Below are 27,335 nucleotides of genomic sequence, written 5' to 3'. Positions count from 1 at the left end.
ATGAAATAGTTGACTGAAAACATGAGACAACACAAAATGGAAAGTGTATTCCTGTGCTGCTTTGATTTATTCTAAGTGACTCCTACTTAGTGGTACTTTTTACTGTATGCCTGCTGTTATGATTCACAAATGCATTAAGATGCATTAATGAAAGATATATTCAGTTTAATCATTTCAAAGTGCTTTATTTTTGATTGCCCTCGGTTAAGCACTTTTTACATCTTCCCTCACATAGACATGTTCTTGGCATTGCTAAACATTTTGTAACATCATGAGCCATATTTGATGCTAATTGATCCGTTAGGATTAAGTAAAATGTAGCACTCAACAAATGCAAAGAAAAGGTGTGAGAGTGCAGGGTAGGGGTGGGCACATTGTAGTCCATGGGCCACATGTAATGCTGGACTCCACTTCTGTGGCCCTAAAAGCCCTCACCATTCTCCCAAAGCTTTCTCTTAGACCCCTTTCTCTTAGAAAAAATAATAATAAGATTTGGGAGTGATTTTCTCCCAGACAATTAAGAAATCCATGAAAAGGCATGAAAACATCATTCTCTCAGCCTGACAAGCATCCCAGAAGCCAATATCAGCCTCAAATAGCTCAGTTATTCTCTGCAATACATCTCAAAATGGAAACAGGAACTGACATGATGTTACTTTCTCTTTCCATTTTGAGAGGAATTGCAGAAGAAAACAGAGACATTTGGACTTGTCATGAGGGTGGGGCTAGTTTGGGGAAAGAGGAATGGCTCCTTGGCATCGAGGCAATTGACAACTCTAGTTTAGGGAGAAATAACTGAAACATCAACTTGAACTCAGTGAGGAATGTGAACAACCAAGGAATGTCCAAAACATTTCAAAAAGTAAAATAATGTGCAATTAAGCCAAGTACTAGATTATTAGCAAACAGTGAGGTGTAGTGAAAGATAACAGCATTCAAAAAGAAAAAAAGGGCTTGTAAAGACATAAAATTAATTTTAAATATGGCTATCTATACTTTATATATAATTTTCACCCACAAATAGACTTAACGTTTGCCATGTATCAATTGAAAAAGAAACAGACAAGCAAAATTGGAGATTATTTCTAATAATAGCTCACAATTGCATAAAGCATTCAGTGGCTGAGAAGGCAGAATATTAATAGTCCAACCTATATTTTCCATTAGACTCAGAGCCAGAAGACACGCTACAGTGCTGGTGTAGTAGGTCTGCTTACAGAAATAGTGCTCTTCTGGAAAATAATCCTTATACCAGTTGCAATATTTAGGAATACTATCAGAGAAGCTAGGAATATCAGGCTGTGACCACATACCAAACATACTGAGAAGTCAAAGAATAATGAAGAGCAAATACAGGAATACTGCTTACAGTTGCGGGCAGATACAGTGTAAGATTTCCTTACTCTGGTAATCAGACTTTGTGTTAAATGCATAGGCCAGAATTCTGCTAGGGCATTATGTTGATGTTGTGTACCTTCAAGTTGTTTCTGCCTTATGGCAGCCATAAGGCAAACCTATTATGGGATTTTCCTGGAAAAATTTGTTCAGAGTTGGTTTGCCACTGCCTTTCCCTTAGGCTGAGAGCATGTAACATGTCCAAGATCACCCAGTGGGTTTCATGGTTGAGCTGAGAATCAAACCCTGGTCTCCACAGTTGTAGTCCAACACTCAAACCACTATACCACACAGGCTCTCTACAATATTATACTAGAGTGTTATATTAATCTAAAATAGTTGCTCAGGCAGTAAGATTTGCTCAGAGACTGTGTAAGTGTGATTTCTAGTGAAGCCAAACTTTCCACAAGCACACACACAATTCTTGTCACTGCACAACAGAGCTAACTGTTGTGCAATGGATGAGCTCAAGGCCTTGGTGCCTTAGTCCACAACAATCAATTGTGTAATTGTGAAAACAAACACAATTATTCTGAATGTTAGTGCATTGCCATCGAGTCAACAATTTTATTTGGAGGATCTCATAGTATTAAGGTTGATGTACCATATCATCATATTTAGGTGTACTATCTGAATTACTGTACTGTATTATTCCTCCACAGATTCCTTTTTTTGTTGCTGGGTCCAGCAGGCAAAGCACCTCAGTACCATGAAATTGGATGCTCAATAGCAACACTTATGACTGATGATGTGAGTACTAGGTATCTATTTCTGTTCACAGAATGAGAGCTACAGACAAGGAGAACTTGGCAGGGCTAATTATATGCTGATTAAAATAAATACTTATGGAACTTACATGAAAATGAATTGATGAGAATTGATGAGAATAGTTTACCATGTATATTTAATGAATTGAATTACTCATATTTAATTAATTAATCAATTAATTAAGCTTCCTATATTTATGAAAACTCTGATATGCCTAATGAAATAATTTCTGCTGTTAAATTTGGCAGTTCAGTAAATATTCCTGTGCATCCATGCTCACACATATACATATATATAACTTAAGTATTTGAAAATTGATCATCACTAGAATTGACTATATAAATTAATTATTTATTTAAGTCTTCAAAAGATACAAGTACAAGTGATCTTCTTGGTTATACCAGCATACCAAAGATAAGTGTGTATATGTATTTTGCCCTTTGAATTCCCATTCTGGGAACCTCCCTCCACCCTCACACATCTTTCTATTTCTGCTCTCTTCCCATCTTATCTCCTCTTTTTGCACACACATACACTGCCCTTTGACCTGGGTTCTAGCAGGTATCTCCCCCACTGTCCAGGGGCTCTGGGCTAGGGTGCAGAGACTGCCAGGGGATACAACCCTCTCTCTGCTGGCAAGCCACCATGGCAATCCCCCTTTCCACCAGATGCAATCTGTACCCCCCCCCCTTGGCCAGTGGCTGCCTCCCTGTTTGCCCCCTCTTCCTTTCGCAGTGTGGCTGGATCAATTGAAGTTTTTCCAAGGCAATCTCCCACCACTCTGTCTCAGCCCCATGGCTTTCAAGGCAGTGGCGCTGAGAGAGAGAACAGCCACCATCCCACCCCATTATTATTAACATATTATTATTATTATTATTATTATTATTATTATTATTATTATCCTTCTTCTTTCCCCTGCTAACAATGAAAAAACAATATGCTCTCCTCCCCACTTTGCTGAATTTCCTTTCCTTTCTAAAGTGCTTCTATTTTCCCCTCCTCCCTCCTACTACCCTTTGGCCTGGCCTACCAAAAGCAGAACATTTACATTCTCCCTAAGCCTATTTCCTTGGAAAAACCTCGCCTGATCCAGCCTCATTGCAAAATGAAGAGGGGGCAAACAAGGAGGTAGCCACTGGCCAAGGGGGAGGGGTTCAGATTGCATCTGGTGGAAAGGGAGGTTGACATGGTGGCTTGCCAGCAGGGAGAGGATTGTATCCCCTGGCAGTCTCTGCCTCTAGCCCAATGCCCCTGGACAGTGGGGAAGATACCTGCTAGAACCCAGGGCAAAGGGCAGTGTGTGTGTGTGCAAAAAGAGGAGATAAGATGGGAAGAGAGCAGAAACAGAAAGGTACGTGAGGGTGGAGGGAGGTTCCCAGAATGGGAATTCAAAGGGCAAGCTTGCAAAAAACACACAACCTATCCTGTCCTACAAATGCCATAAAACGTAAAAGAAATGAATCCTAAATATATCATTTGATCAGTCTATTGTCCTATTATCTGGTTGACTCTACAGCACCATGTTGGTTTTAATAGCTGCGACTTCTTCTGCTTCGTTGTATCTGCTCAGCTTTCCGTTGTTCAGCCTCTCTCTTCGCTTGGAGACGAGCACTTCGACGTACAGCCTGAATACGTTCTACTCTCTCCTGAGCTTCCCTCTGGGCCTGAATACGTGCACTTCTTCTTAGCGGGAGAACCCTGATCCCCTCATCAGCAATTCTGTTTTCCTCTTCACGGCTATTACGTCGTCGAAGTGGTTCTATTAGGCTGATGTTCCTCTGGGGACGCTGCTGTTGCTGCACTTGGGGCACATGGTCATTCAGTTGTTGCCGTGCATACTGCTGGTGATGGGCGTCTGGGATATGGCGATTGGGTTGTTGCGGCATGACGCCCATTCCTTGTGCATGGGCCTGCTGGTCTTGGATATTGACCGGACCAGCTGGCATCAGAGCGCGCGGGGCCATATGGTTCTGCCTATATATCCGCTACCCAAGAGAAAAAAGACGAAAAAGACAGTCATTGATCAGACATTTCAAAATGATAGAACATGGGAGTGACAGATAGAGCAGAGAGGAAGGGTCTGCAACCTTCTTCAGCCCCAGTGCCTGCTCTCAGAATGTACACATGGGCCCTCACAGTCCGGCAAATAGCCTTCAGAACTAACCAAAGAATATTTCAGTCCTTCTAATACTTGTAAGATATTTCTTTTGGCATGAAGGGGGTCCAGGAAGCTTTGTGCCAAAAAGAAACGTGTTAGGCTGCATCCACACTGCAGAAATAATCCAGCGTGACACCGCTTTAACATCCATGGCTCCATATTATGGAATCCTGAGATTTCTAGTTTCTTGGGTTCCAGAGCTCCCTGCCTCACAAAACAATTTCCGGGGCACTTTAATCTGTAGCAGCGAAACTAACAAAGTAATATTTGGCCCCTTCAAACATTTAAAACTATTTCTTTTGGCACAGAATTTTGCGGGCACTGCTTCAAAGTGCCTAAAAGCTACATATCCCATGATCCCATAGCATGGAGCCATGACAGTTAAAACGGTGTGAAACTGGATTGTCTCTGGAGTGAAGATGCGCCTGAGTTGGGCCCAAGACACATTGCAGAAATAATCAAAGACCACTTTAGCTGCCCTGCCTCAGTGCTAGGGAACCCTGGGAATTGTAGCTTTGTGAGACATTGAGTCTTCTCTAAGAGAAAGTGCTCTGGTGCCACAATAAACTACAATTCCCAGGATTTCCTAGCACTGGGCCAGGGCAGTTAATGAGGTCTCGAACTGGATTATTTCTGTAGTGTGCTTTGGACCTTAATTATTAAAAATGGTCAAGGTCCAATCCATACTGCAGAAATACTCCAGTTTGAGATTGCTTTAACAGCCCTGGTTTAGTGTTAGGGAATTCTGGAAATAGTAGTTTTGTGAGAAAGAGCTTTAGTGCCACAATAAGCTACAATTACCATGCATCTTTGGAAGTACGCTTAAGTCTAGGAAAGCTCATGCTCCCAACTTGTTTAGCTATGTATGTACCATATACAATAATTTGGCCTTTTAAGGAAAAAATTGACAAGTATCCAAACTTTCTGTGGCTACTACAAAGGCAGCAGGGCTTATAAGCCTATTTGCCTTTTTCATCATCTTTGGGAATATTTCTGTATTCAGGCTGATTTCAGTTGCCTCCTTTCTTAATATGAATATAAATGAAACCCTTTTGAAATACAGGGCATTACAAAGGTATCCAAGGAACTTTCTATATACTGGCTCAAAGCCAACACAGTACATCATGGCTGGGGACAATAAAAAGTATTCACAGCAACAGGAGAGAAGGATGATCGTTCCTTTGGATATATATAATTCCTAGAACTGTTGGAAAGCTCTAGTTCCATAAACCTCTATGGGTCTGGACCCCTGAAATCTCACTCCTGTGGGGATTAGCAGGCAACATATAAGTCAGATCTGATCAGACAGAGATCAGGGCTCTGTTCACTTTGTCCTTATCTCCACTTAGTGTTTCCCCACAGATGTTCATTAAGTCTGAATTGGACAGTAAGGGTCAATAATAGTCATACAATAACAAAAAGTGAAAATACAATGCTGTATGGCCAATGGGTTTGTCATAGTTCTTGAGTGTTTTCTGTCCTGGGCTGTACACTTGAGCTAAAATTGCACTTTGGGTTCACCTGTATTTTATACACCTGCAGGATGTAGTATTGCTGAGGTCCAGTTGCAACCCAATATTGGAGATTTAGACCAATGCTTGACTTGAGAAAACAATATTGCACAAACTACCTGTTCATTATATAAAAGTCCCCCAAATCTTATTGCATGACTTACTGAACTAGAATGAACGATACACTGGATGTTAAATGGTGAATTTTGGAAACAGTATTATGTAGTTATGGGCAATGGAACAGTAAAAAGCTAGCCAGACCATTTAGCAACCAATAAATGCAAGTAAGATCTACTGAGTGTTTTCATATTGTGATTTTAATTCACAAATTAGGAAAGGAAGGCTAATCAGAAGTGACTGCCAGAAAACTGGAACTTAACAAATAAGTATAAATTGTTTAAGAACAGTTCTATTTAAGAAACAATTGCATAGATCCTACAGCTGTGCACAAAGGTTAATTGGAATTATATAAAAATGTACATTACAATTCAAAGTGTACAGTATCTACACTGAAAGGAAATGATTGCAAGTGCAAGACAAACAATGACCTACAAATAAGGCATGTTACTTTTTCATATCATAAGTGAAATATGAGAGAGGTTGTGTTTAAATGGGATGGAAAGGGTCTCCTGGTTTACTCTTTTGGATCGCTTGTTGATTAGTACTATCCCAAAATGTGCCTGTGCCTTGGAAAATAAACCCTACAAGATTTCATTAATGGCAGCACTTGTTTCATTACCAAAAACATTTAGAAAGCAAGATGTTCGCCAGAACACAACTGCTATATTTTTTAAATAGCCATGTAAAAAAGGTTTAATACTTCACAGTTATTGTGTGTTTTGTAGCTACATCCTGTAGCCTTGATAACCATCATCAAAACAGCAAAGGGAAATAAACGGAGACCTAGAAAAAATTGTGTAAGAATGTAACTAGTTCTTTGGTGAATGAGCAACATATATATTTTCTCACATGTTCACTGATTTCTTACTGGAGTAACTTCTTTAAAATAAAAGTTTTATGCAAGCAGTGCTAATTAGATTTTGGTACAATTAGTCAATTCATAAGATGTTGACCACAAGAGGCTTATTTATAAGCGCTTTCCTTTTAAAAACAAGATTTTATACACTGAGAGTGTATGGTTTTATTTTATTTAAAACAGAGTTTGAACATATTTAAGAAAATTTGCTTTTATAAATACATTGGCTTTCATTTGCAAGAAGAGAATATATAGGTCAGAAGCTGGGCTTGGTTACTGGTTATTCTGGTGAATAGTGATGCTCTTAACTTTGTAATACATTCCTTTAAATAAATACATGTGTATAGTTTGGACTATCATCTTAGATTTCGGCAGAAAAAAATACTAAAATGCTAACAGTATGTACAAAATGTGAAGTGAGTTCCAGAAGACAAGGCACAAAAACAATGGAGTGTTTATAACAATGTTTAAGGGGCACTGTAGGGGTCATTTTAAAGAACCAAGAGAACATTCTACAATGTTGAAAATTTATGCCATTAAGCAATGTGAGCAGAAATTATAACTATGGATTTAGTCACCTTAATTTCATAAAGTGTCATTTCCATGATAGATTTGTACGCTGTTTTTCCAACTCTGAAACAGTTTTTGTAGTCCTTTTCCTGACAGAGTTCCTCACACATCATAGTCTTCTCTAGGAATAGTTCTACATCGGTTAAACACACAGCGCCCTTGTGTCAAATCTTAATTCATTCAGCATTCACACTACATAGTAGCCCTGAAGCCTCTAGGCTTCATCACATACCTATTTAGACAGGAAAGACGTGCATACAAGTGGCTTCTGTGCACAAAATTTCCCAGTCCAGTAACTAAAATGTTATGGGTTGGATTTACCTCCCAGCTAGTAGCATTTGAAAAATGAAATTAGGATCAATACAGTGACTACAAAAAGTTAATACACAGTAGGTAAAATTGTTCTCTGCCCTACTGTCAAAGAGTTAATATTTTAGGGCATTTGTTTTACACCACAAAAGCAATGTGGAATTCTCCCATAATTTTGTAAAGCCCTTACTTATGCCAGGAGGTTAGCTCTTGGCAATTAAATGTATTTTCTGCTGCAGGACCAGTAATTAAAAACATAGACATAGTCTCTTTATTTACAAGCCACTGTCAAAGTGACTAGTGAAGCCAACTGAATGATATATAAGAGGGCAGAATTAAGAGTTTAAAAGAACAATTCATGGCTTGGAAAGCAGGGCATTACAGAAGTCTCTGGTGTATCCATTGGCAAGTGATTCACCAGGACAGCCAAATTCCCAGGGGGCAAAATGAGGATAGATAAACAAGATTGCTTAGATACCCCTGTATTCCTACAAGGCAATGAGTGTTTCATTGCATTATTCACAAATATCAAGCCAGAGAAAACAATCTTTCTTCTGTCAGATAAAGCAAGTCATTTTAGTCACATGTTTTACTGTAAATGGCTGTCAGTGTCAAGTGATTTCAAGTGCAAAACGTTTTTTGGCCATGTGAAAAACTTCCAACAACTTCCAACAACAATAATGAAAAAGAATTAATCTCAGCCTCCAAACCAAATGCATTAGTCGTGTGATGTGTCTCATTATTCAATTTAGATATCCCTTGATTTTATTCTAGCAAGCTCACAGATAAGGGGGGGAGGGCAGGAATTGGGTCACGATACAGATTCCAAACAAATGAGAAACAGCAAGGAGACAAATTAATTTACTCCCTCAAAGGACTGGAAAGAAAACTACTTTTAGTGGACATTTCCCCAAGATGATGACCTGTCCAGTCTCCAAAGATGGAGATGGGAGACATCTTTAGAGACTGGAAAGGTCAGCACCTTGGGGAAATGTCGACTACCAAATGGACAGCCATGACTCACCTGCCTCGCTCCGTGGGATGCCACGTGTACATAGTGGTAGTGGCGGTGGGCAGGCCTTGCAGCCAGGAGACGTAGCATGTATACTGCAAAGAGAAAAAAGGAAATGATGCTCCAGATGTGCAAGGCACCTAAGAAGGGACCTCCCAGTCCCAGATTCCATGAATGGGACTGCAGAAAGAACAGGGCAAGACCTCCTCCACTACAGATCAGCCAGATGAAAGCAAAAACCAAAAACACAGTAAAGTCAGCCATGTCTCAGCCGTAGGGCTGCCAAAGGCCAACTGCCTAGGCCTACTGGAAGCTTATGGCTCATGCAGCCCAGCTAATATGACCTCAGGGCTATGCAAACCTGCCATTGTTGGCTCAGCCCCTTGGGTCTCCAGCCTCATGGCTCCAAGGATAGCCTATTGTTATGTTTATTTATTTATTGCATTTATGCCCTGGCTTTTGTTTTTGTTTTGTTTTTCACTGTAGAGTAAGCTCTCTCTTGAAATCCATGGCTGGGACCAAAACATGAGGTGGGAAAGAGTTAAATCTTTTCTGTTTTTTTTTTTTAAATTCACTCTGTTCTCATGCAGAAATTAAACAAAATTTAACTGGCACCAACAAAACCTTCACTTTTTAACTGCTATGTAGTGGGACATTTCATACACACAGACACACGGAGAGTAAGGTGTTTGGAAAGCATATATATATATAGAGAGAGAGAGAGAGAGCAAAATGTCTGAGCCTTCCCTACCCACATTTACTGGTTCTGAAATGGATCAGAGAAATGGCCCACGCATGCTTCCTTTAGAGTAAAAAAAAGAGCTTAGGCTGTGTTCAGTGACCCTCAAGCCACACATAAACCTGCACTTCAGCAGTACTTCCAAGGCTGAAAACTTACAAAGGAATGCCTTGTAGAAGCAATCTTGAATTCTTGCCCGATTTCTCTTATCAATAGTTTTCTTTTGATCTCTGGGTGGAATGTCAGTGGTAGTCCTAAATTCCTATGGCTGTACTGCCACCAGTAGAAGAAGTAGCAAGAGGTAGCCATAGGCACAGCAGAATTCATTTATTTCATTCAAGAGCCTCTCTCTTCTTTAATGGAAAGGAAATCGGAATGGGGCTTCTTTCCATCAGTGGCAACAATGCTGGCTTTGCTTACCTGTCAGTCCTGTATGCACATCTGTGGACCTGATTCCTAACTCTCTTTTTTGTGATTCACTGTTGAAGTGATACATTCAAAGAAAAATAGGAGTTGAATTGGAAGGACATGTGGTACTGCTCAAATGTACAACTTTTAAGGCATGTGGATTTTTTTCTTTGTTCCTAAGCAATTTGGTGATGTCCTTATTTTCTGCCTCACTGATCTCATTTTATTTCTTCTCTTTCTCATGGTTTAGTTAAGTTTCCCCCCCCCCTCATTCCTCCTTCAAGTTATGTCAGTAGCACTGAATGCAGATGAATAAGGCTTGTCCCCAGCCACTCATTCTCAGGTAATCACTTTTGGCATGGAACATTGGCTGCATTGTTAAAGGGACCTGCATCCTCAGCCAGCTTTGAAATTCCAGTTAGTTGGTTAGCTTCTCTCTCTGTACGGTATATTCTATACAGTATTTCTGTAAAATCAAAAAGCATATGAATAAAAGGCTGTGCTTTAGAAATTGGCAGTGTCAATATTGTATCAGACAAGACCAGGATTGTAGCTGGAGGTGGTGGCAAAATGAGGGTATTCCTTCCCCAGATAAAAAGTCTGCCCCTCACAGAAAATTGTCATTCAGTCCAAAGCATGGTAGTAATTTGAAGCATTTAGTAAGACAGTCTAGGCAGCCAAAGAAAAGGAACAGGCACAGTTGCAGAGGAAAAACAGGACCTTACCACACAGAGCTCCTGGCACGGGATGAGAATGGTCCAAAAGGAGCTGGGAAAGGAAGGGAACTGAACGAGTGGGAGATGCAATTTACTGCACACAGAAAATCCCTCACTCATTCCATTCCATTCCCTTCCCTTCCTTTCCCATTCCGTCCCAGAGGAGGCGATTTTTGAGAACTGTTCTGAACACTTCTCAAAAATCTTGTCCTATGGGACGAATTGGGAATGGAAGGGAAGGGAACAGAACAAGTGAGGGGCTTCTGTGTGCAGTAAAATGTGTCCCCAACTCATTCCCCATTTGTTCCTGGCCCCTTCTGTTATGGTCTCGTCCTGTTCCATGGAGTCCCTGTGTGGTAAGGTTCACAAACACAGCAAATATAAGAGTTCTAGCTATGAATGATTTTCAAGGTCTCTCTGGCTGCATCTGCATTGCAGAAATAATCTGGTTTGACACCACTTTAACTGCCATGACTCAATATTATGGAATTCTGGGAATTCTACAACAAATTATAAATCCCAGAATTCCATGGCATTGAGCCATGACAATTAATGTGGTGTCAAACTGGATTATTTCTGCAGTGTGGATGCAGCCCCCCCCCCCCCCCTCTATCTCTTCAATGCTAGACATTTGGGGACTGGAGGAAAATTTCATTGGGAGAGGAATTCTCATTTGAGCTCCTATAGCTATGCTCCTGAGAAGGATCTACCACCCCTAGCAATAAAATTTTGATGCCATGAAAGAGAGATGAAAAAGAATTGGATTAGCTCACACTTTAAACCTGCCAGTATAGATGGCTCTAAAAGGATGGTGTGACATCAACTGCACACTGCAGCAAGTGCACGCTATGGCCCCGATCTGGTGTTTTTCTGGCCAAAAAGAAGTGGCAAAATGCTACTCCTTTTTTGGTGTAGAAAAAAGCCACCCTCTCTGTTGTAGCAGCATTCTTCTTCATTCCTGAGGTGTGCAATGTGTAAACACCGTGCTACTGGACCACCACAATGCTACCCACTATCTGATCGGGTGGCCAGTGTGATGCCAGCTTGGGGGCAGCATCTGGGCATGCATCTTCTAAACACCACACTCCCATGCCACCCCCAAGATGACACTCACTGCTGATCTGTTTTGCCCCTAAGTTTCACATTTATAACCAATACAGGAAATAAATTATTTGAAACAGGTATTATCTGAAATTTGTATCTGCTTGAATTCTTCAGTAGATGATGACTGCAAAACTGCTATTATTATGAGAAAGGATACAAAAAAATCTATGTATTAGTGAAAATAATGTTCAAACATAAATAAATTAGAGAAAATGCCCACAAAAATTGTTTTTAAAAATAATTCATAAAATGCAGTTATTTACTGAAATGCACATAAAAATTCATGTATTCCTGTGAACCTTAAAAAATGGCTTCACAAACCAAATGTAAGAAAGCAATTTTTTTTCAAAATTTAGAATGAATACATCTCAAGATTAGAAAAATGAGAAACTGAAAGAAACTACAAGTAATACATTTTCTCATCTCTTCCATGAAAAGGCTACAGAATTCCATTCTTTAATTTTAAAATATTATTATATTATTGTAGCAAAAGGCAGAGCCAACATAGTGTACTGGTTTGAGTATTTGACTAGGACACTGGGAGACCAGGATTTGAGTCCTTGTTTGCCCATGGAAACCCTCTGCGTGATCTTAGGCAAATAACACTCTGTCAGCCACAGAGTGTTTGAGTATTTGACTAGGCAAATCACATCGGAACAAATTCTTTCAAGAAAACCATGTGATAGGATAGCCATAAGTCAGAAATGACTTAAAGGTACACAACAACAAACCAAAAGGTGCAATAATACCACAATGCCTTTTACCAGTCATGACATTGGGTAGTCCCAAGATATCAAGTGATCTCTCCAGACCCTTATCACAGTTTTCTAAAAGCTGTCGTTATATGGGCACAGCATTATTTTTAAGAAGGTTCTGATATGCTGCAGAAATAAAAGGCTACTTGGTTGCCACTGAACATAGTAGGCAAAAGTCCAAAGGTCCTACAAGACTAGACAGAAGCTTTGCTGGTGCTAATCAGTATTTTAATGGAACCAAAGGTCAATGGAGCTACACATTGAAAGTTAAGCTTGCGTTACTTTTTGATGTTGAAAGTGTTAGCTTCTGATTAGTAAGAGTTCAAACATGAGTCAGTGTGAAGTTTAAAAATTAGAAGAGCTACTGTACATACTCATGTGCAAGTCTAAAAATTTTAGGCAAAAAATTGACCAACTTATTTTTGAAAAAACTAACCATTAAAAAAAAGGTGAAAGGCAAGAATATAATCTGTCCTGGAAGCACTGACCTCCACCCCTACTCTCTCATCCATGTAACCTTTAGAGTGAGTACAAACAGTTATGCCTGCTGGAATTTTGTAAATTCTTTGGTATCAGTTTCCTTTGCTTCATTCTTTAGATCCTTTGTGACAAGCACCTAAGTTTTACCCCTGACTTATCCACGGGTCATATCAAAATCCATAATTTTGGCCTCACAACCTGCCTTCAACTTAGAGAGGAGGCCAACTTATAGTCGAGTATATATGGTAATATTTGGCAACCGTTTTGTTTGGTAAGTGGGCTTCTCATCTGTCATACACATCTGATATAATTTATAATCATGCTTATATGGACTAGCTTATTTTAAAGACCACACTTGACTGTGTCAAAGCTTGTATGTCTTTTGCTTGAGGTTTATGTACAGTACCCTGCAAGGAGGCCTTAAGTCCATCTGTAAACAGAGATGCATCTAGTGTGAGACAAGGGAGATTATCACATGTGGTAAGGAGGGATTGTTCCTGTCCTTACCCCATCCTAAAGTCACCTGTATAGCACCCACATTTATCCCACCCTTCTCCCATTAGTGGCACTCATCATTGTATTAATGTGAGTTTCCATTAATACAAAGTGATGGGACCATGTCACTTCAGTGACAAGAGAAGAATGGAATAAGCACAGCATTGTCTGAAAATCTTATTGTAATCATGGGATAAGGACAGGATAATGACAGACATTGTCCGTAAATCTTACCTTAATCACGCCATAAGGATGGAGTAAGGATGGGAGTGTCCCATTCTTTATCCCTTGTAATATTCTCCAAGGTGCGGATAAGAAAGTCTCTCATTGTAAGAGCAGGAGAACCCCTTCTCTCACTCTCAGTGGAGGAGGAAGAGGGGGAACTAGTGTCATGCTAGGATATATAACCCACATCTGTGGGAATTTTCTTTTGTCTTGATCTTGGGAAAAGAAACTAAGAGAACACCCAATAGTACATACCTTGGAACCATCTATACTTAGGGCTGTGTCAGCTGAAGGGACATGGGAACACATTCCTTGTCTATTTGACTTACTGCATCCTTTCCCCATCTATTTGTCATCAACCTGGAAGTTTGTAAAAGCCTGATGGCACAGAAATGTTTTGAACTGTTCTTGGAAGAAAAGCAAGGACAAATTCTGTTGAACAGCATATTCTATACCCATCCCAATGCTTAATTTACTTTTTTTGTTGTGACCTTTTAAGGCAGTATACTTCCTATATGAATCTTAGATCTCATTGTTATAGATTGACATAATCGTAGGAAATAGATTAGATTGAGATATATGGATTGAAATTTGCTCTCTACTGCTAAAGAGGTAAGGACCTGAACTAAAAAAGGAGATATTAAGTAAACATGAGGAAGAACGTGCTGATGGTGCAAAGTGTTTGACATCTCAGAGGATGGTAGATTATGTTTTGATTTAAGCATAACATGAATGGACAATCAGCATATATGTTGCAGGATTTCCTGCTTTCAGAGAACTAGGTAAACTCTGAGACTAATTTCATCTTAACAATTCTATGTCATATCTCTGTATCTTTCCTGCCATTATATAATCATAGGGCTGACAGTATATGTAGAGAAAGTGGTTTTCTTCCTATATGTACCCACAAGGCAAATCTGCCATAACTGTTATCCACACGCAAAGTTATAACTGGTTGGTTGTAAAGTGCACTGGCTGAACATAATATTTTATTCAAGTGCAGATACTGGTCTGGTTTTCCAAGAGCCACACTGTTTTTTTTACACAAATAAGCATCTTTCAGCTCCAATGCAAAAATAAATTATGCAAAGCATGTTCACTGGCCCAACAAAATTATATCTCTGGTATATTTCCATTTTCTAATAGCCTATTGTTCTGTTATCAATATTCACTACAGTAAAATAAATGTTCATATCAATCATTTGACTTGGGTTTACTACCATGAATATTAACCGTCTGCTAATTTGCTACAGTAGAAAACTAATAATATTGGGAAAGACTGCCAATCTGATACAGAACATTTGAGTGAAACCTAAAAGGGGGGATCTGTATTTTGTTTTTAACATTCTCACTGAGCATGAGTCTGCAACATGCCAGATTGTTGCAGTGTGTCTTCAAATTGTTTCTGATTTATGGAGACCCTAAGGCAACCTATAACAGGGCTTTTCTGGCAAGACATGTTCAGAGTGGGTTTGCCTTTGACTTCCTGTGAGGCTGAGTGAGTGTGATTTGCTGAAAGTCACACAGTGGGTTTCCATGGCTGAGCAGGGATTCAAACCCTGATCTCCAGAGTCTCAAGAGTCACCACCCAACACATAAACCTACACTGTCTCTCTTTTGGAGATATGGGCCTGGTACATACCAGCAGGAAGTGACATCTTGGTAGCGATTCTAGTGTTAGGGAGCAAGCAGGCTTAAAACCTGCCAGGCAGTTGTAGGACATGAAATTTTCCATGTAGAGCTATATGGAAATGTAGGATCTCTTTCACTGATATTTTTGTCGTTACATATCGTGCTTTGCTATGACATGTGAATTGGAAAAGTTACGTTTTCCAAGCTCTGGTTGAACTGCAAGCAATGCAACATAGTTTCAGTCTATCTATCCCACAACAAGCATGTTTTACACAACAGACATAAGGAACAGGCATGTGTAACTTTCCTTGTAATAAATGTATGAATCAAAAATATGGGAATCCAAGATCATGAATTAAAAGCAAACCTAACCCTTCCTTTTAGTATTTCTCAGATCTCTTGTATGTTGGATATGCAACCAGCTATTTCACTACATTTCCAAAATTAACATAATTCTCATTTCATACACTAACTCTGCTGCCATTTCATTATCTTATTGCAATAATACATAGGCTGGTTGTGTATTGCTGATTTGCCAAGCACCAATAGCTCTGTGGAATTCAATAATAATAATAATAATAATAATAATAATAATAGTAATAATAAGCAATAAAAAAAGCACCATGCTTCCTTATGTAAATATCACAGCATGATTCCAACATTTATAAGCAGTTTCAGGAAGTGCTTTATACTAGGATGTTTTTGAGCCCAAAGGTATTTTTTAAGAAGATCAGTCTCTAAGAAACTACTGGCAGATTGAAATGTCCTCAGCTTCTTTCATTCTTTACTTTGTTGATAGTACTTCTGATATTACAATTTACCTCACATACACCTTCTGTGCCTGCTCTGATCCCATTAATTATAATCAGATTGGGTTTATTGTTTTTAGTAGTTTAATTGCATTGTATTGGTCTTTTTTTTGTAAATTTTATTTATCTTGTACTTATTTTAATTTGTACGTCGCCCTGTGTTCTGATTTTGGGGGAAATTGAGGGTTATAAATCAAGTCAACAGAAGTAACAGTAACAATCGACTCCACACACACTATTTTAATGTTCATTTAATTGCAAAAATCAGTATTTTGATCATTATTAGGCCAACCAAAAAGGCACAGAAACAGGTGCAAGCTTTTAAGATTTCTACATCTCTTCATCTCACAAGGTGTTACAAAAAACAGGGAAACTGGAAGGCCAGATCTTAGAAGTCTTGCAGTCTGCATGTTGCCTTAAGATGTAGTCACAGGTATCGTCCAGCCTATTCACCCCAGTTTGTCCAAACCCACTGTTAAATGGCAATTTCTCAACACTTGACTCTGAGCTCCCTCTCTCTACCATTACCATGACCTCCATTGGCTAGTCTTCTTCACTTTGACTACATCACAATGGTAGTCACTCCTCACTCTCCTCCAAGGGAAGAGCTGTGGAAAGTGAGTGTGTGGGTTTGCTTGTTGTGATGTTTTCTGTATCTAGGGTGAAGATCTAGGGTGACCGCTATTATAAAGATGACCCTTATTTGAGGGTTGGAAAGTTTGCCCTGATAGCTTTAGTTTGCAGTATCTTTTTAATTCTTGTTCAAGAAGGCCTTGGTTTTAGCAGTTTTTGTCAAAAGTATAATAATGGAATGTCAAAGTAACATACTGAGGTATTTTGGGTAGTGATATTAAGCCATGTAAAAGGATTAGACATTTTGGCAACCCATACACACACACACACACACACACACACACACAAAAACTGATTGGTAATTATTTTGAATGACACCACTTGATGCAATGTGGAGAAGAATGGAGCTCATCAACTTCTGTGATGGCATTAGATTTCACCCTAAGGTGAATGGAAAAGAAAAGGAGGAAAGTTTAATTCACAGTTTTTCAAAACACAAAACCCCACTGTACACACAGAACTGTCTCCATACTGTGTGAAGTTCACGGGTTCCTTTGCTGGTACATTTTAAAACAACATGTGAATTAGGTGTCCTGATGTACTTCATGTTACATTTAGTTAGATGGCTGTCTAACAGGCTCTGGAACACCCACTCTAGGGAACTTTAAAAGGCTCCTTCCTGGCTGTGAAAGTGCAAGTGAAAATGTTTCTGTTATGACAGCATTTGGGGAACAGCCTGCAAAGATTTACACTATTGCTCTGAGAGCCAGCATAGCATAGTGGCTTGAGCATTAGACTATAACCCTGGAAACCACGGTTCAAATCTCCACTTGGCCATGGAAACCCACTGAGTGATCTTGGGCTTATCACACTCTCTCAGGCTCAGAGGAAGGCAAAGATAAATAAAATCTTAACATATCTTGTCAAGATAACCCATATATGTTCGCCTTAGTGTCACCATAAGTCAGAAATGACTTGAAGACACACAACAACAACTGTTCTACAATTTATTAATTTGTTTGTTTATTGGTCTTGTAAACTGATATATTTGAAGTGGTCCTAATTCTATTGTTGCTTTGCCATCATGATGACCCTGTGAATGAGACATCTCCAAGCCCCTCTATCTTCCACTGTTCTGCTTAGGTCCTGAAGATTCAGGCACATGACCTCCCTGATTTGAGTCCAATTATCTGTCATGTGGTTTTCCTCTCTTTCTACTGCTTTCCACCTTCCTAGTATTACTGTCTTTTCTAGTGAGTCATGCCTTCTCATGATGTGGCCAAAGAATGACAGACTCAGTTTCATCATCTTGGCTTCCAGAGACAGTTCAAGGACCTATTTGTTTGTCTTATTATCTGTCCACAGTATTATCAGCATTCTTATCCATCACCACATCACAAATGAGTTGATTTTCCTCCTATCTGCGATCTTCACTGTCCAGCTCTCTCATCCATACATGGTGATGGGGAATACAATTTTATAGATAATATGATTTTATTTTAACAATATTTTTTCGTCAGAACCATGTGCCACACTGGTCTAAACTGACATGGATGTGGTCACTAGGTGGAACTGGAGCAGAGGTTACTACAGTGGCAGGTGCATGAGGCATCCTGCCTATGTGCATCAACTCTGCATGTGGTTGTAAGGGACACAGCTCTATGCCCAACATTTTTTGCATGTTTTCACTTTATATATTTTTTAATCTTCATTTGTTTGTAGACTGTTTTGAGTCCGAGTTCTGGGTGGGAAATGGGATATAAATGGCTTTTCCAGTAGTAGTAGTAGTGTTAACAGCAACAATAGCAACAACGCTTAGTTTTAATACAGGTAAACTGGAAACAGCTGATGTCCTATTTTTATGCGAGCTATGAACCAAGGTCAGCCTTTCCTTAAAAAAGAAGAAGAAGAGAGAAAAGCCTAAATATAGCTTTACTTCTCTGAAACAGATTCTTTGGAACAGCATGAATGACAGACGATTGCTACTGATAGCCTGATGTGTTCTTCTGCTTCATAAGAAAATACACTGAATGGTGACAACATTTACAATAGTGTTTCCCAAAATGGTGTGAACAGTTTTAGCAATGTTCAGGAACCTTATTTATGTCCAAGGTTTGACAGGCTTGCCTAGGTCTTCACTTCTTGGATTGTCCTTGAAGGAGATGCAGGCCAAGATCTGCTTCAAGCAGGTAGAGCTTAATGCTCCAGCTACTTATTCCCATGTCCTCTTGTCACTCCAGCATGCTGCTTACCAAAGGAGGAGGATAGGGGCAGCAGTTGGTGGGAGGAAAATACAGCTGATCTTGTCTGCAAGTGCAACAGAAATGAAGGTACGTATTTAATGCACCGTCCTTTCACTTTTTTTGAAGCTGAGACTAACCACTTCTTCCTCCCTTCTAGACACCCCACTCCCATATAGGTATTTTTGGAATAATGTTTTTCATTGTCTGCTTTCATGACTCTGCAGCATATTTTTACTCATATTGTTTCCTTGATTGGGAAGAATAAAATAGCACTGGAGACCTTAATACAAATTGACATACTAATTCCCCACTGTATGACAGTCTTTATGAGACCTTCCAATTTCATGTTCATTTTATAGATCAGCAGTTTCCTTTAGCCTTCCTCATTACAGCAGTTAGTGCGGGTGACTTCAGTGTGCAGTGCTGGCTTTTATATTCTCAGAGCGTCTATCATCTGCAATGAGCAACCTTTTTTATTTTCAGAAAGCACCTCATGAGCAGAATATTCAGCTGATCATGATGAGACAGAGGCGCTTCTTCAGTGGAGTTCTACAATTACAATAAGCCATGAATGATTGTCATTTATAGGGTAGTAACTATCTCTGTCTATTAGAAACAGCTGGCAGATGCAACAAAGATTTTGATAGGCTTATTGCCATGAAGCAGATGTTAGTAGAATAGGACAGCTGTTGCAATTAGATATGTTCTGGGCATTTCAAAATATCTGTCCATGTCTGAATATATCATTTGTAACAATGATGCAACTGCATTTCTCTAGCAGCAAATTATTTTTTTCTAATTGTCAGGGGAAATGGATTTGATAAAATAGATGGTACTAAATAAACACCGCCATGACCACTACCCCACATCAGAATAATTACTATTTCATGCTGCACTAAAGACAGAGTGATAACTCCAGTGCTTAAACTGGTAAAAATTGGCCCTATGATGTTTTCCCATTCGTCTAGGGGCTAGTACATATGAGTCCTAGTTTTGAGAAAAAAGCGGGATATAAATAATAATAATAATAATAATAATATACAAAAGTGTATTAAGTGTATTATGCACATTGCTGTGGATTTTCATACATTTTCATCATTGTTTAATTGTCTTCACTTTCCTGAACAAAGTTACATCTGTTTGTCTTCCCTCTGCCAGACTGCCACATGTTTGATAATGTGCATCCTCCTGGATAATCCAGTAAAACCCAGAAAGCCTATTTCTGCTGAGTTTGTGGAGGTGTTTTTTTTTTTTTGCCACTTCCAATCCTGAAATCCTCTGAATCACATGTGATGGGATCGCACTCTACTCAAATAGCATGAGAAGTATTTTAATCATGTAGACAAGCCCCAGAATGATATTCACTAGCTTTCTTGCTGAAAACATCACAGTTGGCACAAGACATTTTGCTGGCTAGGACAAAGGACAAAATGGTGCTCTCCTTCTCTCCATTCCGTATAGAGAGTAGACTGGACTGATAGACATTGGCAACCACTCTGAAGGGTATCAGGCTACTTCCATGGATATATGGCAGGCTGTGTGATACATATACCTCTGTTTCAAGAAAGCGAAATGTCTGTGTGTTTGGGGAGTGGTCTTGGGAGGAAAGGCTTGGGTGTTGTGAGGTTCAGCATGGGAAAAAGGAGAGGCACTAGGTATTTTTTAAAAAATAAATTTAAAATGTTTTTTAAATTAAAATTCTTTTAAATTTTTCTTTAAAAGCACCACATTTTTCCAAAATTTCTCCTGATCTTTGAGACTAACTGAAAGAAAGAAGTTGGCAGCATGAGCTTTCAAAGGCCTCAGTCTACTTCCTCAGATGCTTTAGAAGCATCTGAGGAAATAGAACAAAATTTACAAAAGCTCATGCTGCCAACTTCTTTCTTTCAGTTAGTCTCAAAGATCTCTCTACATACATGAAACTATGTATAATGTAAATGTATTTGGACTGTGCATATGATGTTTTAATTTAAAGGTAAAATTTTAATTTTGCTAGTTGTTTATGACACAACTATTGTCATTACATTCAGTGATTATACAAGAATATGATTAATGAGTAACATTAGTACAAATAAACATTACTAAGGATTCTATATGGTGTGGGATAGGAGGGAGTCAATGGGGGGTTGAAACAGTGATTTATTGCACCAGGTGATGCCACCCTTAGTAGTGTCACTGCCCTTGGGCTTCCTTCCAATTCTATAATATAATTCCAATCTATGCAAATTATTGCCTCAAATTATTGTTTGGGGAAAATATTTGATAAGTTCATGGTCACCCTGGCAAGGGGACCATAACAGAGTTATTATAATCTCCCCACTCATATCTTTTTTGACCTTAACATCCCTCTCCAAAATATCCTGAGCACCGACAGAGTGTGTTTGTAGGGAATAAAGGGAACTATGGCCCAGTACAGGCTGCCAGTTTGCGGCAGCCTGGGACCCAATTCTAGGGTTCTGGAGCACGCAGCATCTGCATGCTGTGGAACCCTAGCACATATAGATGGCGCCATCCATATGGGGTGCACGTGCATGAGGCAAGCGCAGCACTGTGTCCGCACCTCCAGGCGCCATGCTTGTGTCATGGAGGCATCACAGTGTGTGAATGGTGCACTGATGACGTAGTCCATGCATGCCAAGAAGAACTCAGTTTTTCTGGGTTCTTTTTGGTCTGGAGGGATGCCGCATGGTTTGGGTGCTGTGGCGTCCCTCTGGAGGAAAACTGAGTGCCTCCAGCCCACCCCTTTGAGGTGGTCTGGACAGCCCCTATATCAAGGAGGCACTGTTTTTTGAGCATTGGACTGCAACTTTAAAGTCCAGGGTTTTGATCCCTGGTCACCCATGGTGACCTTGGGCAAATCACACACTCTCAGTCTCCGAGGAAGGCAATGACAAACCCACTCTGAACAACTCTTGCTAAGAAATCCCTGTGATAGGGTCACCACAAGTCAGAAACAACTTAAAAGCAAACAACAACAAATCAAGCAGGCACTGGTTTTATCCAATGAGAGCCTCCCAACAGCCCTTCTTGAGCTAGATTTAGTGGTGGCAGAATGGAAAGGGATAATCCAATCCCACAGTGACATTGCTATAACCAAAACAAGAGCCCTCTACCAATGCAGTTTCAAAACCTGAGAGATCTAATGACAACTTTTCTATGTCACATTTGTCCTGGTCAGCCTATTTTCCCCCAGCTATGAAGTCTCTTTTGTGCAAAGGACATAGGAAACCCAGATCTTTCTGTTTGGAAGATGAATTTATTAGTGACTGGGTGTCTGTCAATGCTTGTGTTTCCCACAGAAATTATAATGGGATCATTTACATTTGTGCATCAATGCTGACTGCATTAACAAACAACATGTTTTCATTTCTTCTGCTACTTGAATATTCCCTCCCAAAACTCCAATGCAGGAGATATGATTGTATCTATCAGTTACAAAATCTCTGCAGGCAAGTTTTTCAGCTGTTTGAAATAATCACCTAGGATTCCACTGAGCATTGAATTTATGATGTTTCTTTTTAAAAGGCTCATCATGACGCATTTGCATCCTTGGAAATATGAATGCACACAGCTGTGAGAGGGAAGATGTAACTTAAACCCCAACCTAGCTTTCAGGATTTTTTCCCCAAACATACAAAATACTTCTAATAGTCATATATAAATAATATGATTAACATGTCAACCAACAACAAACAATATTAACATACAACTTCCCAAACTGGGCAGATGAGTCTTCCAAATATACATTAATATATAACTAACTCTTAGTAAAAAAAATAATAATTTTATACTATAGAAGATTGTAAGCCTAACATAAAATGAAACATCTTGTTCATAGTATACTACCCTTTACTATTCAAATCTTTCAAACCATATTTCAGACTATACTAATAAACTAAGGGGCTGTACAGACCGCCTTGTGCAGCCACCCCTTTCTGTTCCCAAGGGATGCCACAGCAGCGGCTCCAAATTGCTGTTGTCATTTTGTGGAACTATATGTGATTTGTTGTAATGGAAGTATGTAGCTTTTATGTTTTATTTGGAATTTTAAGAGAAGGAGGAAGGATTAGGAGATTAGGGAATATTTTATTGTCGTTTTTGTAATTGCTATATTGGTTTATTGTTACCCGCCTCGATTCTCAAAAGGGAGAGGTGGGATATAAATATTATTATTATTATTATTATTATTATTATTATTATTATTAGCCAAACCATGTGGCATCCCTCAGCACCTAAAAGAACCTGGAAAAAATGGGGGGTTTTTGGAGCTCACGCCCGACGCCATGAGTGCGCCATTAGTGCACTGTAGTGCATCAGTGACATAATTGCAGTGCAGTGACATATGGATGCTGCACTGCATTTGCGTCATGGATGTGTGCCCCATGTGGTCAATGCGGTGCCCATACGTCCTAAGTTTGATGGGCGGGCAGTTGCTGTGCACTCCCGAACTCTACAATCGGCCCAAAGACTTCGCTTCATGGAGGTATGACTGGAACATAGTCTTTCTTTCTTTCACGCGATATCTACCCAGTCCTTTCTAACTTACTGTAATTTACATTTTTGAAGAATTTCCTCTTCTAATTTCTTCCAGGAAAAAAAATACTTCTGTTAACTCTCGTCACCTTATTATCTATTCTAATAAAGCTATCCATTTATTTACTTTTTCTTCTGCTTGAACATAACAAATCCAAGAATTCCATTCTTTATAAAAATCTTGCAAAAAATTATGTTTTATAAGACAAGTCAATTTATCCATTTCAAATAAATCACAAAGTTTTAATTTCAATTCCTCCACTTTTGGGATTTCTTTGGATTTCCAATATTTAGCATATAGCAATCTTGCTGTTATTATAGCCAAGAATATTACTTTCCCATCTTTAATTTCTTAAGCTTGATTCCCTATTATGTTCAACAGATACATCTTTGGATCTACACGTTCATTAAATTTAAATATTTTCTTCATTTCTGCATGTATAGATCTCCAATATTTTTTAGCCTTTTCACAATTCCACAACTATGTAGGTACAGCCCTAATTCTTTCTAAAACTTCCAACACAGACCCTTATTGCCTTTAAACATTTTAGATATTCTATATGGGATTAAATATCAGCTATAGTGTGATTTGTACACATTTTCTCTTATTTCAACATTCCTTATTTGTTTAATTCTTACTTTCCAAGTTTGGAAGGCAGAGGTCCAAGTACCAGTAGACCCAGCAGCTTCTTCCTCCCCCTGAACTCCTGATAGTCACAGTGACCTTCCTTCTATCTCTGCTAGGATGTTTTACTCTCTTCTCTCCCTCAGAGTCCATAGTAGCAGCAGTTGGAATGGTGGGAGGGTGCCTCACCTGCTGCTGGGACTGGCAACAATGGCTCTCCATCATTAGATCAGTGTATACTTTGGCATCTCATTGTGATGGAGGGTTAATCTCTGGAATGGCTTCCATGGGTCACGTGACTGGGTAGTGGTGAAGGAAACTGCCCTTCTGGGGTTGACTCTGTCTTACAAAGTCACAGGCTTTGGGAGGGAGCATCTCAGGTGTGGCCTTCCAAATATGATAGCCAAGGTAACAACCAACCCCTTTGGATTGCCCTCAGGGTCTGGTTTTTCACCCAAAGGATAGCTGGGGATGTGTCTGAGGTTGACATCTGGGCTTCAGCTGGACCCATTTGTTTGGTCAGTTTGTTTATTTCCAGGCCTTAATCAGTAGGTCAATAAAATGGCCCTTGTTTAACTGATCTTTGTCTATGTCTGGTCTCATTATTTGTTGGTTGGTCAACAAATGAATCGGGGAAAACTTGTTCATAAAGCCAGAGCTAACAGTACTTCATCAGCTAGTGTAAAAACAGTACAAACCACTATTAACACCTGACAGACTTTTAAAAATTGGCTCTCTGCTTTTATCCATAGATAGAATCATGTACTTGTAGCATGATTCTATCTACACACGTTGCACAAAATTCATCTTTTCCAATCAATAAATCAAAATATTTGCATTAGTGACTTGCCCTAGACTCAAACTCTTCCTCTGATAGTGCTTTCCTGTAGCTTGGAAACTCACAATCAGCTTTTTGACTTGACAAAGCAGAAGTAAACTATAAATATAGAAAGCCAAGTATTGCATGGGGGGTGTTAAGCTTAGATTTACAAAACTGTTTTCCCTTTAAGGGATGAAGAGATAACAGAGGACTGTGAATTTAAAACTCGCCTTTAAGCCACTGAAAATTGCTAGGCTATAGAAAGGATCTGACAAGATTACCTGTGGTAAATAATGACTTCTCCTGAGTTTAGAAACAAGGATTTTTTTTCTTTAAATTTTAGAGAAACAGACCTAAATGTCCCAAAGGAACCAAATCCTGTCTGATCTTCGAAGCTAAGCAGAGTCAGCTCTAGTTAATACTTGGATGGGAGACCTCCAACAAATCTAGGTGCTGTAGGCTATATTTCAGAGAAAATAACTGACAAAACCAACTCTGAATATTTCTTGCCTTAAATTCATGGAGTTGCCATAACTCAACAGGCAACCTGAAGGCACATATCACACATACATATTAGAGAAAAGAAAATATCTTTATTTTGTTTGTTTTAAAAAAATACAGCTTGATCAAAATACAGCTTGAAATCCCAATGTGGATATGCTGATTTGAATGCAAATAGCTGTAGTTGTTAGAACAACACAGAGAGAGAGATGAGATATCATGATTTGAGGTGTCATGAAATGTGAGATGTTGGGAGTTAGTTATGTGTGTGTGTGTGTGTTTTCAAGTCACTTGGTGAATTTTATCAGGTTCTCTCAGGCCCGATCTAGATGGGCCTTTGCGGCGCCCCCATCAAGTGCTAGGGGTTGGCCAAGGGCGCACTGACCATATTGGCCTCACCCCTAGCACATGACGGGGGCGTCAAAATGGCGGCACCCTGTACACATGGGTGCCACCATTTTGACGTGACGGATGCTTAGCATCCGCACATCCCGACACCCTTAAGGTGACACATGAAGGACCCGCTTTTTGCGAGTCCTTTTTCTACGTGAGGGAGCCATGCGGTTTGTCTACTGCGGCTCCCTTACACAGTAAAGCAAGGCGCCAGCAGACCGCCCTCTTTGGGTGGTGTTTATCCCACCTAAGTTACTTTTTCATCATTATTGTCTTAGTCCCCACAGATGGGGCTTGTGGCATTTACCAGTTTATATATCTAATTAACTTGACAGTCCTTTGGAAATATGTAGCACCCTAATGTAGCTGTGGTAGGGAGTGGACCATTAATGACTCTGCTTCAGGTAGAAATATATATTTGGTAGCATGTTATAAATTACTGTCAATGAGGGTGGCTGCTGGAAAAGTAAGATAATGCTGAGTTTCATCATATTTGGCTGCTATTAGAATCCCAATGAATCTGGAAGCCATCACAAATTGACTAGTAATACATTAGTGTGTCCAGATATAATTGAGACTTGATGTCAGCATCCTACAAACCAACCTGTATGGAGATTGGCACTAGCTAGAAGCTTAACATGGTTGCTTAATGTTTATTTGATGGCAATTTTTGTGTGGTCCTTGCCCTGCTCACAGAGATCCAATGCCTGAGATTGAACGGGGACTATTTTTGAAATAGACTTACTGATCAACTGTGTGATCTTTATCAATGTTCAACCATATTTCTTTTTTAAAGAAAAAAACAACAACCACAGCAGGACAGTAAACCAATATAAAGCAGCATCTTTAAATAATATTTACAGATATTTTGTTTTATATTTTAAATGATACAATTATGGTGCGTCTAATTGCAAATGGGAAACCACTCAGAGTCAGGGGCTTTCCCAGCAGATGTTGATCACCAGTTAGCAGACATTAATCCTCTTTTGCATTAGCCTCCCAGCCTGAGGTTGGCCATCAGCACAGAACAATACACATGCAAATCACTCCTGCATTCCCAGGCTCACACAGTATATATACACCCACTTTTTCCAGGCAAGCATTCTCTGAAGATGCCAACCACAGATGCTGGTGAAACATCAGGAAGAAAATCTTCTAGAACATGGTCACATAGCCCGAAAAAAACACAAAAAACTATCGACTCCTAAGAGAGGTTTAGCTTGACCAGACCTTCAGCAATATAGGCCCACATGTGTCATTTCATTGCCCACTGCAAATTTGTAATTCCACTGTGGCCTTTTATATGCCATAAAGTTGTCAGATGTCCCTATTCTAGTACGAGGACAATAACTGAAAGACTGTGAGGATAAATGGCCTGCATGATTTGTCACACCAGATTCCTTTGACATATGACTCTGCATCCTCTATAGAAATGAACAGGATAGTCATTGCTTGCACTCATTAAACTCATACTTACTGCTGAGCAGATATAGCTGTGCAGGTAGTGTAGTATTGGGGCTTCTCAATAATATTTGGATTTGCAATCCTGATATAATCAAGAAATCTGACCTATTCTAACTGTCAT

The sequence above is a fragment of the Sceloporus undulatus genome, chromosome 6 (genome assembly GCF_019175285.1).
Source record: "Sceloporus undulatus isolate JIND9_A2432 ecotype Alabama chromosome 6, SceUnd_v1.1, whole genome shotgun sequence".
Lineage (NCBI taxonomy): Eukaryota > Metazoa > Chordata > Lepidosauria > Squamata > Phrynosomatidae > Sceloporus > Sceloporus undulatus.
The sequence above is the reverse complement of the archived record's forward strand: the minus strand, read 5'-3'. Positions refer to the sequence as shown.